At 43.7% G+C, this 15,028-nt stretch overlaps 1 long non-coding RNA gene across 1 annotated transcript in view; it reads left to right on the top strand.

Moving 5' to 3' along the window:
* Positions 1-15,028, top strand: part of LOC140728976 (uncharacterized) — a 24,844-nt gene extending 9,816 nt beyond the window's left edge. The window contains exons 5-6 of the long non-coding RNA XR_012099225.1: positions 7,881-8,064; positions 14,203-15,028. This is a non-coding gene — a long non-coding RNA (uncharacterized lncRNA). The remainder of the gene's footprint in view (positions 1-7,880; positions 8,065-14,202) is intronic.

Here is a 15,028-nt window from a genome sequence, read left to right as displayed (position 1 = left end):
TTCAGAAGTACAAGGGGATATCCATGAATCTGAAGTGGCATGACAGATCATTTGCTGAGAGGGAGCTTTTCCACGTGGGAAGTCTGGACTGGGGGGGGGTGGGGTGGGCAAGGTTTCAGAATCAGGAGGAACAGGAGACTGCTGGGATCTTCCTCCTGAGATTTTGTTTCTTCTAAATTAGGGGCATCGATCTTAGACAGACCAAAGGAAGAGGAAAGAGTATTTGGAATTCAGTATCCTAGATCGAGGCTGGGGAAAAAACAGATAGAAGAATAGAGGAATGAGCTTTTTGAATGGTGGAGCAAGATCAAAGGGATGTTTGACCAATTTCTACTGTGTTTATCCAATTAATACCATGTTCCAATATCCTTATTGACCAAGCAGCATAGCTACCTTACGTGAGCATAAGAAACCAGCACCAACAGTTATTACCCCTTCAACCAATCGGCTCCCGAAGGAGCAATTCATTCACCTCAACACCACATTGATCACTGAACACAAACTATGGACTCACTTTTAATGACTCTACAACTGACGTTCTAAGTATTGTTTATTTATATTTGCACAGTTTACCTTTTGCACATTGGATGCTTTTCAGTTTTTGTATATGTGCAGTTTTTCATTGATCCTATTGTATGTGTTTGTTCTACTGCAAATGCGTGCAAGAAGAATCATCTCAGGGTTGTATATGGTGACACGTATGATGTACTTTTGATAATAAATTTGCTTTGAACTTGGAACCAAACAGGGCAGTTATCCAACTTAGCTCATCCTTGCCCCCTTACCTACAAACTGGTTCCACTGGTGACCAAGGCATATGTGTAAACCAGGCAGGAGCCAAATAATTCTGTGTAGATTGGGGTCCGGGTCTATTGTGTTGGACCCTGTCCTGTTCTAACCTGAGCCAGCTGTTGACAGAGATGAACTGAATGCGTGAGATCTGTCAGAAGTGCTTCTCTGTATCCCACAAAATCATGACCTCCTTTGCTCAATCACCTCCTTTCCAGGACTAACTCACTGACTGTGAGTTGACCGATGATGCTTCCAGCTACCAAAGCCCGCTCCGCGTTTTCCCACCTCCACCACTTTCAACTCTGGATGAGGTGTGAGAGTTAACATTTTTCTGGCCCAAGGAACTAAGTGCCCTCCCTCGTAAATCAGCTTAAAATGGACTTGCATGTTATTAGGCTTAAAGGCTCAAGTTCCACTAGGCTCCAGGCACATCACAAAGGTTAGTGAAAGAAGTACTTAGCACGTTTAATAATTTCTTGAAGTGTCTCTTTATTTTAACAGAGAAAGTGGAGTCCTGAGTATAACTGCCCCTTTTGTATATTATTTGGCTGGGAAATAAAGCAGCTCAATAAATTGGGAGTTTGTTTTACAAAGAGTTTTCTCAGTCTACATTCAGGGAAATGGAAGAAGCAGACACTAGGTGGGAGTAGTGCCTGATTCAGAATGTAGGGGATACAAAGGATATTGAATTGCTCCTTTTTATATTTAGCTGTGTCTACCACACTTTTACACCACCATTAATTATATTAAACTTCCATGCAGCAAGTTCACCTTCTGACCTCTAATAAATATCTGCTTATATTGCATTAATCAGGTAAGTGACTAATTTATCTTCTGACCTACACAACTTTTCAAAGTTCAAAGTAAATTTATTATCAAGATTCAAAATTATTTAATGTAATTAAAGACAGCTTATATACATAGATTGATAGTGGTATTAGACACAGGAATGTCTACATAAAATGACTGACAGAAACTGGTAGATATTGGGGGTGTGGAGGGGTGGGTTAGGGGCAGATGTGTTGAATACCCTTACTGCTTGGGGAAAGTGACTCTTTTTGAGTCTGGTGGTCATGGTGTGGATGCTACGTAGCCGCCTCCTGTTGGGGGTGGAACAAACAGTCCATGGGCAGGGTGAGTGGGATCCTTCATGATCCCACTCACTGGCCCTTTTTGAACATTTTTCTGTGTATATCTCTTGATGGTTGGCAGGCTGGTGCTGGTGATGCATTGGGCAGTTTTGACTCCCCATTGTGGAGCCTTCCTGTCTGCTGCAGTACAGCTTCCATACCAAGTGGCGATGCAGCTTGTTAGGTTGTTCTCCACTCTGCATCTGCAGAATGACATCAGCATTGTTGTCCAGTCTAATTCTCTTCAGCCTCCTCAGGAAGTAGAGACGTCGGTGAGCTTTCTTAACTCTGGATAATATGTTCTAGTACGATGAGGATCACCATGTACTATCATGTGGGCGTTTACAGTAAGGCAAAGAAACACAACAGAATCAATGGAAAAACTACAGACAAATAACCAAAGTGCAAAAGATAACTTGTACAAATACAAAAAGAAATTCAAACTGATAAATATTAAATAATATTGAGAACTTTCCACCATCTATTAGTCAGAAATGTGATTGAATACTCATCAATTGCTTGGATAAGTGGAGCCCCAACAGCAGTATAGTAGCTCAGTTCCAGCCAGAGCATAGCAGCCTACTTCACTGAGTCTCCCATCGACTGCCTTTTTTCCTCTTTCTTCCACTGCTATGGTGTGTCTCTGACAGAATGCAAGGCAATAACTCATCATGGATCCTTTAACACTCTCTACTGAACGTAAAGTCTTTGCAACCTGAGGCAGAGGACTGTGTTACACCATCAAATGTAAGTTCACTTTAATGCACGCATCATTTAGAAATATAGCTGTCCACTTCCCCTGTTGCTGGATTCAAATCCATAATGTCCCAACTACAATTACTATTTACAATTACAAGAGTAATTGCATCAGGAGCACCTGCAGTACATCTCCTCAAACTCCTAATGAAACTTAACCGCTAGTGTGTCTCCTCCATAATTGCATCGATATGTTGGGCTGGGATAGATCTTCAGAACTTGAAGCTGCTCACCCCTCAATGTGAACAGCTGTATGTTCTCCCAACTTCCAACAAACACTTTCCAATGCTATTTCAACTTCTTCCAAGAATGTTTGAATTGGATTTGTAGTTGGCCCTCTAGAAATCAAAGTATAAAAGCATGGCAAAATAGAAATACGCACAAAATTGCTGGAGGAACTCAGCAAGTCAGGCAACATCTATGGGGAGGGAATGAACAGTCAACACCTCGAGCAGAAACCCTTTCATCAGCACTTCAGCAAATTAGGAATGGGATCTGCTCACTGTGCACGTCTTTCTGAGAACAGTAGTGACTGCTAGCAGCTGAACCCCATCGGCAAGATCGTCAGCATTCAGAGTAGTATTTAAAAGAGGCGAGCAGCTGAAGTTAATGAGGTGATTCACCAGCTAATTATTACCTCTGACACGCAAGGGCATTGAGGGAAGACAGGATACCTCATTCAGAATTGTCCCAGGGCTTATCCTTGTGCCTGACATAAATAAATAAAACAAATGGCAAAGGGCTGACACGTCATTCCTGAAGCCCATTTGAGAGAAAATAGCTGGTAAAAGGAAGACTTAATTTGGCAAATGTCATGAAGGAGATCAGGTAGCTGAGAAGCAACTGTAGATTTCAAGTTCCCTCTGGAGTGTAGTTCATAAAGAGGAATTATCAGGTTAAATTCAAAGCCCAATGGCATCAGGGCTGTGCTGTGGTCTCAGGTTTCATTGTGTACATGTTCTTATGAGGTGCAAATTGGGTCACATGATGAAGTGTGCAGAACGTCATTAGAATCAGAAGTCACGGAAGTGAGCCGTTCAGCTCATTGCAGATGTAAAGAAGCTTATTATTGAAGATCAGCCCTCAAGGGGTTTCTGACTGGGAAGTGGGTTGAGTGAGGTCCATGGTAGCTCCTTCCTGCATGCTTGGACCGTGACTTCCACTGCGTACTACCCATGGGATGACTGTACTGGGGATGAGATGGTGCTCACCTCTTTTCAGGCCGTTGTTTGTGAAAGGGGTGTGGAGGAAGATGCAACGGCCTACATTAGGGTTCATCCTGAGCAAGTGCAAGACCGAGGACTCTCTGATTTACCTGTTCCCAAAGGACACACATAGAAATGGACATCAAGTGCTGCTGGCAGATCACCATCTCAGTGAAAGACGCCTTTTGATCTGCCTGAAACTTGTGGTCTGCCAGCACGTCGATGTTGATGGAGGAGTGCTGCCACTGGCACATTCCAGGTGCTGGAGTAGGTGCTGAGCAATGCTCTGCAGTTTGGTTCTGGCACTGTAAGGACCTGGTGGGGAAGGATCACAGCAAAGGGTTCTTTCACTTCTGGCAGGGAGGTGCTCAGTTGGGAGATGAAGCCCCTCAATTATTGTAGTAGTGTGCCATGTCAGGAGCCCACATGAGTGGTAACAACAGTATTGTGTTTAAATATGTGATTTTATATTCACCACATTGTTTACAAATGTAAGTGCAAGAACCATGTATTGTTTGTTTTTCGATCTGTATTGTAATTTGCTTTGCGCATTTATTATGGGTGATTTGTCATGTGTTTTGGGGTGTGGTAGAAGCAAATGAGTATAGTTATGTATTCACGCTTTGTCTAAGTTCAGTTAGCCCCAGAGTAGGCTTGGAGTGATTTTTCTTTGTTATGTACGTTATGATTGCTTACACTACCTCTTAGATTGCTAATTTGGTGATATCGCTAGTTTTAGTTTCATTAGCTGTTTGTCTTTTGTGGTTTCTGAATAAAGGATCAAATGTACCCTTTTGAGCTTTGGAATTTTGTTATTTTGGAGCATGTCATACAGTGCCAAACCCCTGTTTACAGTCTTCAGTTAAGTAACTGCTACAGTAAGAATGAAAAGGCAAAGCACAGTTTATTCTTGGGATTTTTTTTATTTATGAAGAAAATTTATTTTGGCTAATAAAAATTGACATCACGGAACAAAGTCCATCAGAAGATGGTACAGGGTCATTGGCCAACCCTTTAACCTACTCCGAGATCAATCTAACCCTTCCCTCCTCCATAGCCCTCTCTCATCCATGTGCCCATCTAAGAGTCTCTCAAATGTCCCTAATGTATCTAGCACCACTGCCAGTAGCACATTCCATGCACCTACAATTCCCTGTGTAAAAAAGACTTATATCTGACATTCCCCTATACTCCTCCCCCCCACCACTGTGTTAGCCATTTCTGCCCTGGGAAAAAGTCTCTGGCTTTCTGCTTGTATATATGCCTCTTATCATCTTGTACACCTCTATCAAGTCACCTGTCATCCTCTTCCTCTCCAAAGAGAGAAGCCCTAGATTGTTCAACCTTTCCTCATAAGGCATGCTCTCTAATCCAGGCAGCATCCTGGTAAATCTGCTGTGCACCCTCTCTGAAGCTTCCACATCCTATAATGAGGTGACAAGAAATGAACAGAAGAGACCTCAGAATATGGCCTTTTAAAGGATGATAATTTTTTTTCTTAAGAGCTTTTCTTCATGGCTTCATATTTTCTTCCCTGCTTTCTTGCTTTTCTGGGTGGCCCTAAATTACCATTCTAGTTAACTTCCCATGATTACTTTCCCACATTCTTTTTAATTGCCATTGGCTGCGATGTTGCACTCTGAACACCTTGTTGCTATGACTTTTGAGAATCTTAGGTTGTGTGTGTCCTTGCTCCTGGACAAACAGCTGGCCAAATCCCACCTCAGCGTGATTAACGTCCAACTCTGTGGAGTCCAATACCCTTCGTGATCTGTCATTGACGGCTCTTGCTGTGGAGGTGATAATGAATGAACACTAGGGAACCATGGCATGGGCTTGATGGCTTCGGTAGTCATTAAGCTTCCTGATATTTCCAAGATTTAAGCAACAACAGTGAGCAGATTACTGGAGAGGAGAGAGGAGGAACAGTTAGTTTCACAAACAAGAGAAAATCTGCAGATGCTGCTAATCCAAGCAACCCACACAAAATTCTGGAGGAACTCAGCAGGCCAGGCAGCATCTATGGAAAAGAGCAATCAGTTGGTGTTTCAGGCTGAGATCCTTCATCAGAACTGGAGAAAAATGTTGAGAAGTCAGAGTTAGATGGCGGTGGGAGGTCAGTAAAAAATACAAGGTAGATGGTGAGAGGGAGGGGGAGGGGTAAAGAGCTGGGAAGTTGTTTGGTGAAAAAGATAAAGGGCTGGAATCTGATAGGAGAGGACAGAAGGCTTTGGAAGAAAGGGAAGGGGAGGAGCAGGTAAGGTGGGAGAGGGAAATGGGAATGGTGAAGGCGGGAGGGGGGGGACATTCCTGGAAGTCCGAGAAATCGATGTTCATGCCGTCAGGTTGGAGGCTACCCTGATGGAATATAAAAGGTTGCTTTTCCAACCTTAGTGTGGCCTCATCGCGACAGTAGAGGGGACCATAGAATGACATGTCGGAATGGGAATGGAAAGTGGAATTAAAATGGGTGGTCACTGGTAGATCCCTGTTTTTTTTGGCAGGTGGAGTGTAGGTGCTTGGTGAAACAGTCTCTCACTCTACATCGAGGCCACATTGGGAGCGTGGATACAGTATTTGACCCCAACAGACTCACAGGTGAAGTGTTGCCACACCTGGACGATCTGTTTGGGACCCCAAATGGTAGTGAGGGAGGAGGTGTGTGGGCAGGTAAAAGTGCCAGGAGGGAGATCGGTGGGGAGGGACAAATGGACGAGGGAATTATGTAGGGAGTGATCCCTGTGGAAAGCAGAAAGTGGGGGAGAGGGGGGAGGGAAAGGTGCTAGGTGATGGAATCCCGTTGGAGATAGTGGAAGTTATGGAGAACTATGTGCTGGAACCTGCCATCCCACCAGGGATAAGGATAGGGTTCCTCTTGTCCTCACCTACACTCCACCAGAGATAGGATTCCTCTTGTCCTCATCTACCACCCTACCAGCCTCAGTGTGCAGAGGTAATATGCAAGTGAGGAGAAGGGATAAGAGAGCCAGACTGGGTAATGGAAAAAAGGGAGAGCAGGTAGAAATCATCAGAAGCTGGAGAAGCTGATGTTCACGTTTAGTGTATTATTACTGTTCTAGACATTTTTAAGGAAATGCTCCAACAGATGTTTGAATGTAAGTGAAATCTATGATTAGAGGAAGCCAAGTGTTGAGGTTGTGTAACAGGTAAAGTAAATGTTGTCATGGAAATACAATTAACACCACCTCACACCATCTCCACCATGGAAATGTTCACAGGACAAATGATCAGCCAGCTATTCTTCTGTGTGATGAGGTAATTAGGTATAATTGAAAATTAATTGTAAGTATGTCAGGATGTTAATCACAGCATGGTGGAACAATTTGATCAAAAATGACGTTGTTTTATTTTGTGATAATGTTAATAGTAAAGTTCAGGGATGTTACTGTTGACACTATATGCCAATGCTCATGTTACCATGATAAAGAAGAACCAACACAAGATTTCTATATGCTGTATGATGACTTCATGGTATCCCTGAGTTCTTTACAGCCAGTTATACAGGCAACAACTCCGCCACTTGTGCATGGCAAAGTTCCAGAAAGAGAATAAGTAAAAATTACCGGTCGACCAACTTCACTGATGCTTTTTGAGTGATAAGTATTTGACAGGGAATGAGACAATATGTGCCAGCAATGTACACTTCAAAATAGTGCAGTGGTTCTCTTAAATCCCCCTGAGAGGAAATTGATTAATCTCTCACTAAAAGAAAACATAACCCACTGACTTACCATGGCAACCCAAGTTTTCTGATCCTTTATTTGTGTTTGCTGTCTCTAACCTTGTTAACCTATCAGCCATAACTAATAACTTTATTAATAACTTATCCGCATGGTATCCCTGGCCACCTGATCAGAAATATCCACTTTGTCCTATTCACCCTCCTCCTACTCCCCCTACTACTTAAAATGAATTGTTTTCTCTCCAGAAGAAGAGGCTTTCACTCAAATTGTTAACCCTGTTCCTTTATTCACAGATGCTGCCTGACCTTAATGTTCAAAGCAAACATTATTAAAGAATGTAAATCCTGAGATTCATTTTCATGAAGGTATCACAGTGGAACAAAGAATAGAACAGAATCAGTGAAAAACTACACACACCACACACAAAGACTGACAAGCAACCCATGACAAAAGATGATCATGTGTGCAAAATCAAAGGTAATAATAATGAGTTTTATTATAAAATAATAAATTTTTGTTTACTTTTTTTTTACTATTTGTATGATTTGATCAAGGCGCTTCAGTGCTGAACTGACTGCGGCTCAGAGTCACAAAGTCTCAGCAGCTCCCTGTCCGTGGACTCACTTTTGCGGACTCCGCGGTTAATGCTATTTGTTTACTTTTCATAGTTTGCACGGTTTACTTTTTTCACACTTTGTGTGTGTGATGGCGTTGTGTGGTTTTTTTTTAAAGAATAGACTGCATTGTGCTTCTTTGTTTTGTGGCTGCCTGCAAGAAGACTAATCACAAGGTTGTATACTGGATACATACTTTGATAATAAATACGTTTTGAACTTTGAACTTTAAGTAAATAAGCAACACTGAGAACTTGATTTGAGGAGTCCTGGAAACTGAGTCCGTAGGTTGTGGAATCAGTTCAGTGTTGAGGTGAGTGGAGTTATCCAGGAGCTCAGTGGTTGAAGGGTAACAACTGTTCTTAAACCTGGTGGTGGGAGACCCAAGGCCTCTGTACCTCCTTCCTGATGACAGCAGTGAGAAGAGGGCGCATACTGGATGGTGGGGTCCTTGATGATGCTTTCTTAAGGCACAGCTCCTTGTAGATGTACTCAATGGTGGGAACGATTTCTCCTGCGATGGGCTGGGCTGCATCCACCAGTTTTTGTAGGCTTTTCCGGGCATCGGTGTTCCCATGCCAGGTCCTGATGCAACCAGTTGGTATACCGTGCATCTATTGAAGTTGTCAAAGTTTAAGATGACATGCCAAATCTGTGCAAATTTCTAAGAAAGTAGAGACACTGTTGTGCCTTCTTTAAAATGGCACTTACATGCTGGTTCCAGTATTTCTTATTGTAGTTCACTTTGGAAACAGGCTGTTGTGCTCTTTCATTAAGTCCAGCAAATAGAGGAAATATAGGCAGAGAGGACTATAAGTAAAAGCAGAGGGCTCAGGGCAAACCTAATAAGTTAGGCAGCATTTTTAGAGAGAAAAACAGAGCCATTGTTCCAAATCAATGACCTATGTTAATGCCATTAAGATAGCTTACCCAGATTTATATATATGTGGTGAACTAGATATACCTGTCTGACTGCTCCTGTGGCTCCTCCCAAGACCCTGCTGACTGCCCCTGTGGCTCCTCCCACAGACCCCTGTATAAAGGCGACTGTGGCCTGCTGCTCTCCCTCATTTTCCCCAGGATGTAGTGTTGTCCTTCAGTCAATAAAAGCCGATATCTCACTTCCTAAGTCTCGGCGTGAGTTATTGATGGTGCATCAATATACTTAACATTAAATGAGATATTAAGTATTAAACATTAAGTATGCCCAATGGGGAGATAAAATTTGAAGAGTGCAGGACTTGAGAAAACAAATTACTGGGGGTGTGTATTATGAAGATTGGCATCAGTGGTGCAGATGAGGGTGAGTCATGTAACCTCTTACTAACATCTTCAGGCCGGTATGGTGTGGCTGAACTGTGAGATGCTCAGCAGAGTCACTGATCACATTGAAGCTATTCCCCTCAGAAAGGATGCTGTCAGACTGCCAGCTGGACACCCCAGTCTACTGTAAAGACCGCAGTCGAACCCTGCTCTCTCACCCAGAATACTGTAGAATGGAATTATAAACAACGTTGTAACGGTAAACAATGGGTACTCAATTCAGCACGATGACTGAGCAAGTGAACAAAGTCAGCTAATGGAAAACATGCTATTGAACACTTCCTGAATGTCATTCTTGTAGGAAACTTGATCGAGGAAAACTTAGCATTCAATTTATGGTGGGGTTCATAGAATTAGGGGATGATGAATTAAACAGGAAAATGTCTGTCCATATACTCTGTTGCAAGAACATTGTAAGTGGATGTATTCAGATTGAACCCAGAAAGGATGTGTGTTCTGTGAACTGATGGAATGGTTCAGTTGCATTGATGAGCTGATTCAGTGTTTGTTCAACACAGAACTGTCCATGTGCAGAAAAGAGAATAAACAGCTCCATTTCTCACACATGCAATGATCTCCTGTTAAACTGTTAAGTGTGTGTCAGTGTTGACGTCAATGGACTTGCAAATGCAAGAGATAATAAGGACCCATGCTTGAGTGGTTATTCAAATCAACTTTGATTTGACAAGCAGTTATTGTGTCCTGTACTTGATAATTTGCTTCTCTGCTGTTCTTTTTGAGGCGAGCTTTCACTTCCAGCTGCACCGAAAACATTGAAATTGGAAAACACACAAAATGCTGGAGAAACTCAGCAGGTCAGGCAGCGTCTAGGGAAATGATTAAACAGTTGACGTTTCAGCCGAGACCCTTCCTCTCAGGACCGGAAAGGGAGGGAGAAGAAGCCAGAGTAAGAAGGTGGAGGAAGGCAAAGGAGTACAAGCTGGAAGGTGATAGGGGAAGCCAGGTGGGTGGGAGAGGGGAATGAAGTAAGATGCTGGGAGGAGGTAGGTGGAAAAGGCTGGAGAAGAAGGAATTTGGTAGAAGAGGAGAATGAACCATGGGAAAAAGGGAAGGAAGGGGGGCACCAGCTGGAGGTGATAGGCAGGTGAGGAAAAGAAGAGGTAAGGGGGGGCCAGTGTGGGGAATTGAAGCAGGAAGTGAGAGGGGGAAAATTATCAGAAGTTAGAGAAATCGATGTTCGTGCCATCAGGTTGGAGGCTACCCAGATAGAATATGAGATGTTGCTCCTGCAACCTGAGAGTGGCCTCATCATGGCAGTAGAGGATGCCATGGACAGATATGTCAGACTGGGAATGGGGATTGGAATTAAAATGGTTGGCCACCAAGAACATAACATCTGAAATGGCCAGTAGGGGACGCTGACACCTCCAAGCCATTGATGTCACCTTTCTGGGCGAAGATCCTCACCCCGATACACTGGGAGGAATCTCAATTGGATTACGAGACACACCTGAGACTGATTGAGAGGTCTTGAAAGCTAGTGGCTGTGTCTGCCAGTTGCTCAGTCTTGATACTCGCTCTGCTAGTTAGAATCAACTACTAAAGTTAGTCATCTCCTGTGCTGGTTCTATGAAGAGACTTACCTGTGATCTGGCCTGTGGAAACCACCCTTTTTTTCCTTGTCCACTGACTTGCCTGATTTTCTCCTGAAGCCTTGGATCTTGTGAGACAGCTTATTTTAAGCCTTTTTGTTATATTCTCAGTGAACTCTTAATTTGCCTGTATATTATAGTTCGAATCTGAACAAGTGAAGACAGTTGTACTGAGTGCTTCTGCCTGTTGAAGTAAAGTTTGAAGTAATTTGACCAACCCTGTCGCTGTCTCTGTCTGTAGTGCTTAGACCCAGCTGCATTGTTACAAGGAAATCCTGCTTTTTGCAGATGGAAGGAAGGTCCTCAATGAAGTGGTTCCTCAGTCTATACCAGGACTCAGCAAAGTAGTGGAGGCCCCATTGGGAGCACCGGATACAGTAAATAATCCTGACAAATTTGCATTTGAAGTGTTGCCTCACCAGGGAGGACAGTTTGGGGTCCTGAGTGGAGGTGAGGGAGGAGGTAAATGGGCAGGTGTAGCACTTCTTGCCAGGAGTGGGGGGGGGGGGGGTCAGTGGGGAGGGATGAATGGACAAAGAAGTCCGGAAGAGAGTGATCCCTGTGGAGAGTGGGGGGGGGGGGGATGAGGAAGTAAAGATATGTTTGGTGGTAGGGTACTGTTGAAGATGGTAGGAGCTGCAGAGAATGATGTGTTGGATGCAGAGGCCCATGGGGTGGTAGGAACTCTATCCCTAATAAAATGGCAGGCAAATGAGTTGCAAGCTTATGTCCAGGAAGTGGAGGAGATGCAGGTGAGGGCAGCATCAGTGGGGGAGGAAGTGGGGGAGGAAGGGAATCCCTGTTCTTTGAAGAAGGAGGACATCTCTGATGTCCAGGAATGGAAAGGCTCATCCTGGGAACAGATGCAGCAGAGACCAAGAAGGAAGTGTAAAGGGAGAAGTGTCCACTCACCTCCTCCCTCACTTCCATTGAAGGCCCCCCACAGTCCTATCGGGTGAGGCAGTGCTTTAACTGTGAATCTGTTGGTGTGGTTTTTGTATCCAGTGAGACCTGACGTAGTCTGGGGTCCACTTTGTTATGCACCTTTGCTCCATCCGCAAAAAGCAGGATTCCCATTGGCCAAACATCATAATTTCAATTCCCATTCCCATTCCAACATGTTGGCCCATGGCCTCCACTCCTGCCACAATGAAGCCACTCTCTGTTTGGATGAGCCGCACTTCATATTCCATCTGGATAGCCTCTAACCTGATAACATAAACAATTTCTTCAACTTCTGATAATTCCTCCCGCCACCCCCCTCCCCATTCCCTCTTCTTCAATTCCCTGCTCTGGCTTGCTTATCACCTCCCCTGGAACCCCACCTCATTCCCTTTCTCCATGTCAATACTCCTCTCCCAGAAGATTTCTACTTCTCCAGCCCTTTACCTTTTCTACCTATCATCTCCCACCTTCTTGCTACACCCACCCCCCTTCACCTGTCACCTTCTAGCTTGTACTCCTTCCTCTGCACCCACCTCTTGCTCCCGCTTCTTCCCCCTTCCTTTCCAGACCTGATGGAGAGTGTCAGCCTGAGGTGTTGACGGTTTGTTCATAGATGCTGCCTGACCCTGCTGAGTTTTGTGTGTGTCACTCTGCATTTCCGGCATCTGCAGAATCTCCTGTGTTGACGATCCACTGCATCATGATAAGTTTCAACAGGATTTTCCACTTGCCTGCAGTGTGGGTCTGTCATGTGAGATAATGAAGGCTGGGATTCATTTTCTAGGTTTGGAGCAATGAGAAGCAAGTTCACTGAGACAGAGAAAATACTTGATAGGATATATAGGAGGAAGATAAATTCCCTAGCTAAGGATTCAAGAGGAAACATACTCTTCACACCAGCCCTGTCAAGACCCCTTTGAATGTTAAAATTTTCAATCATTTTCCTTTTCGCTGTTCTAAACTCCAGAGGATACAAGCCTAGACTGTCCAACCTTTCTTCAAAAGACACCTGTCCTTTCTAAATATTAACCAGCTGTGCCTTCGCTGAACTGCTTCTATTGCATAACATCATCCCTTACTTACAGTAAATAAGACTACTATTATACTCAATAACTCCAGATGTACTGGGACATCTACATCCTCAGCGCAGATTCATGCGATCTCGTGCCATATGTTTCTTTATTTTTCCTGCCAAAGGTGGGCGTTTTCAGGTCTTTTCCACATTGTACTCCAGTTACCAGATCCTTATCTACTCATTTAACCTGTCTGTATCCCTTTTGTGGCTTTCCTATGAACTGTTCACAAATTAGTTCTGTTATTATGTTGTCAGTAAATTTAGCAACCATACCTTCAGTCCATGGAGACTGGAGGACTTGAGATATCTGGAGAGAAGGGGATAGGCGGGGTTGATTTTCCTTGGCAAAGAGGCTGAGAGGTGACATGACAGAGGTATGGAAAAGTATGAGGGGCACATATAGAATAGATAACCAGAGTTCGTTTCCCAAGGTACGGGTGTCTAAAACTAGAAGACCTTGGTTTACGGTGGAAGGATGGTTTAAAGGGGACCTTTAGCATAGATGTTTTCTACAAGAAGTAGTTATTTTCTAGAATGAGCTGCCAGAGGAGGTGGAATCGGAACATTTAAGAGGCATCTGGACAGGTACTTGAATGAGAATTATTGCAGGCAGGTGAAATCACTTATAGATGGGCATGATGGCCAACATAGGCGTGCTGGGTCTGAACACATATTTCTATGCTTTACAACTCGATAATTATGATTTCCATCCCTTCGTACATCATTTATATACATTGCCAAAAATGGGCTTCGGCACTAGTCTAGTGGTAATTCAACTCATTACATTGTGCCAACCAAGAAGAGATCAAATTTGCCTGTTTTATTTGCTAGACTTTTCAGTCTTCTACCCATGCCAATATGTTCACTCCTTTGGGAAGGAGGACGAGTGAAGGTGGGGAGGTTGGAATCCAGGAGAGATTTTAAATTAAGTCATTGAGTGTGTAGCTATTGAAGGATTGCTCCATTATTGATAACAAACTCATTTGAAGAGTGGATGGAAATTGAATCTTCTCCGCTTTGTTTCTCTATCTTTGCTCATTTATAGATATGGACATAGTTTGTTAGGCCAGAAGTTACTGTCCTAAGAAGTTGGTCTTGAGAAGATGCTGGTGACCTGGTTTCTTGAAATGCTGCCTTCTGATGTTAAAATGCACAACTTCCAGCCTTTCACCACTGCAGGTGTTAGAAACATCAAAGCATTGAACAGTACAGCACAGGAACAGGCCCTTCAGCCCACGATGGCAGTGTGACTATGATGCCAAATTAAATGGATCTCCTTTGCCTGCACCTGGTCCACATCCCTCCATTCTCTGCCTGTCTAAATGCTTCTTGAATGTTGCTATCCAGTCTGCTTTCTAGCACCTCCCCTTGCAGTGTGGTCAGGCACATCTTGCCTTGCACATTTTCTAAACGCTCCCTCTCTCACCTTAGACCCACACTCTCTGGTATCTGACACTTCTACCCTGAGAACAAGACTCTACTCCATCTACAGCTCACATCATTTTTATGCCTCTATCTGTATAGATGGTGTAACATGCAGATTGGTTTCCTGTATCTGAAAACTTCTACAGATGTACTGTGGAGAGCATTCTGACAGGCTGCATCACCGTCTGGTATGGGGGTGGAGTGAGGCAACTGCACAGGACCGAAAGAAGCTACAGAAAGTTGTAAAGTTAGTCAGCTCCATCTTGGTAATTAGCCTCTGTAGAATCTAAGACATCTTCAAGGAATGGTGTCTCAGAAAGTTGGTGTCCATTTACTCATGAACCCCCATCACCTGGGACATGCCCTCTTCTCAGTGTTACCATCAGAAAGGAGGAACTGAAGGCACACACACCATCTGGTTCCTAAATGGACATTGAACCCATGAA

This window comes from Hemitrygon akajei, chromosome 6 (genome assembly GCF_048418815.1).
Source record: "Hemitrygon akajei chromosome 6, sHemAka1.3, whole genome shotgun sequence".
Classification (NCBI taxonomy): Eukaryota; Metazoa; Chordata; class Chondrichthyes; order Myliobatiformes; family Dasyatidae; genus Hemitrygon; species Hemitrygon akajei.
Note: the sequence above shows the minus strand (reverse complement) of the source record. Positions and strands in the feature narration are given on the sequence as shown.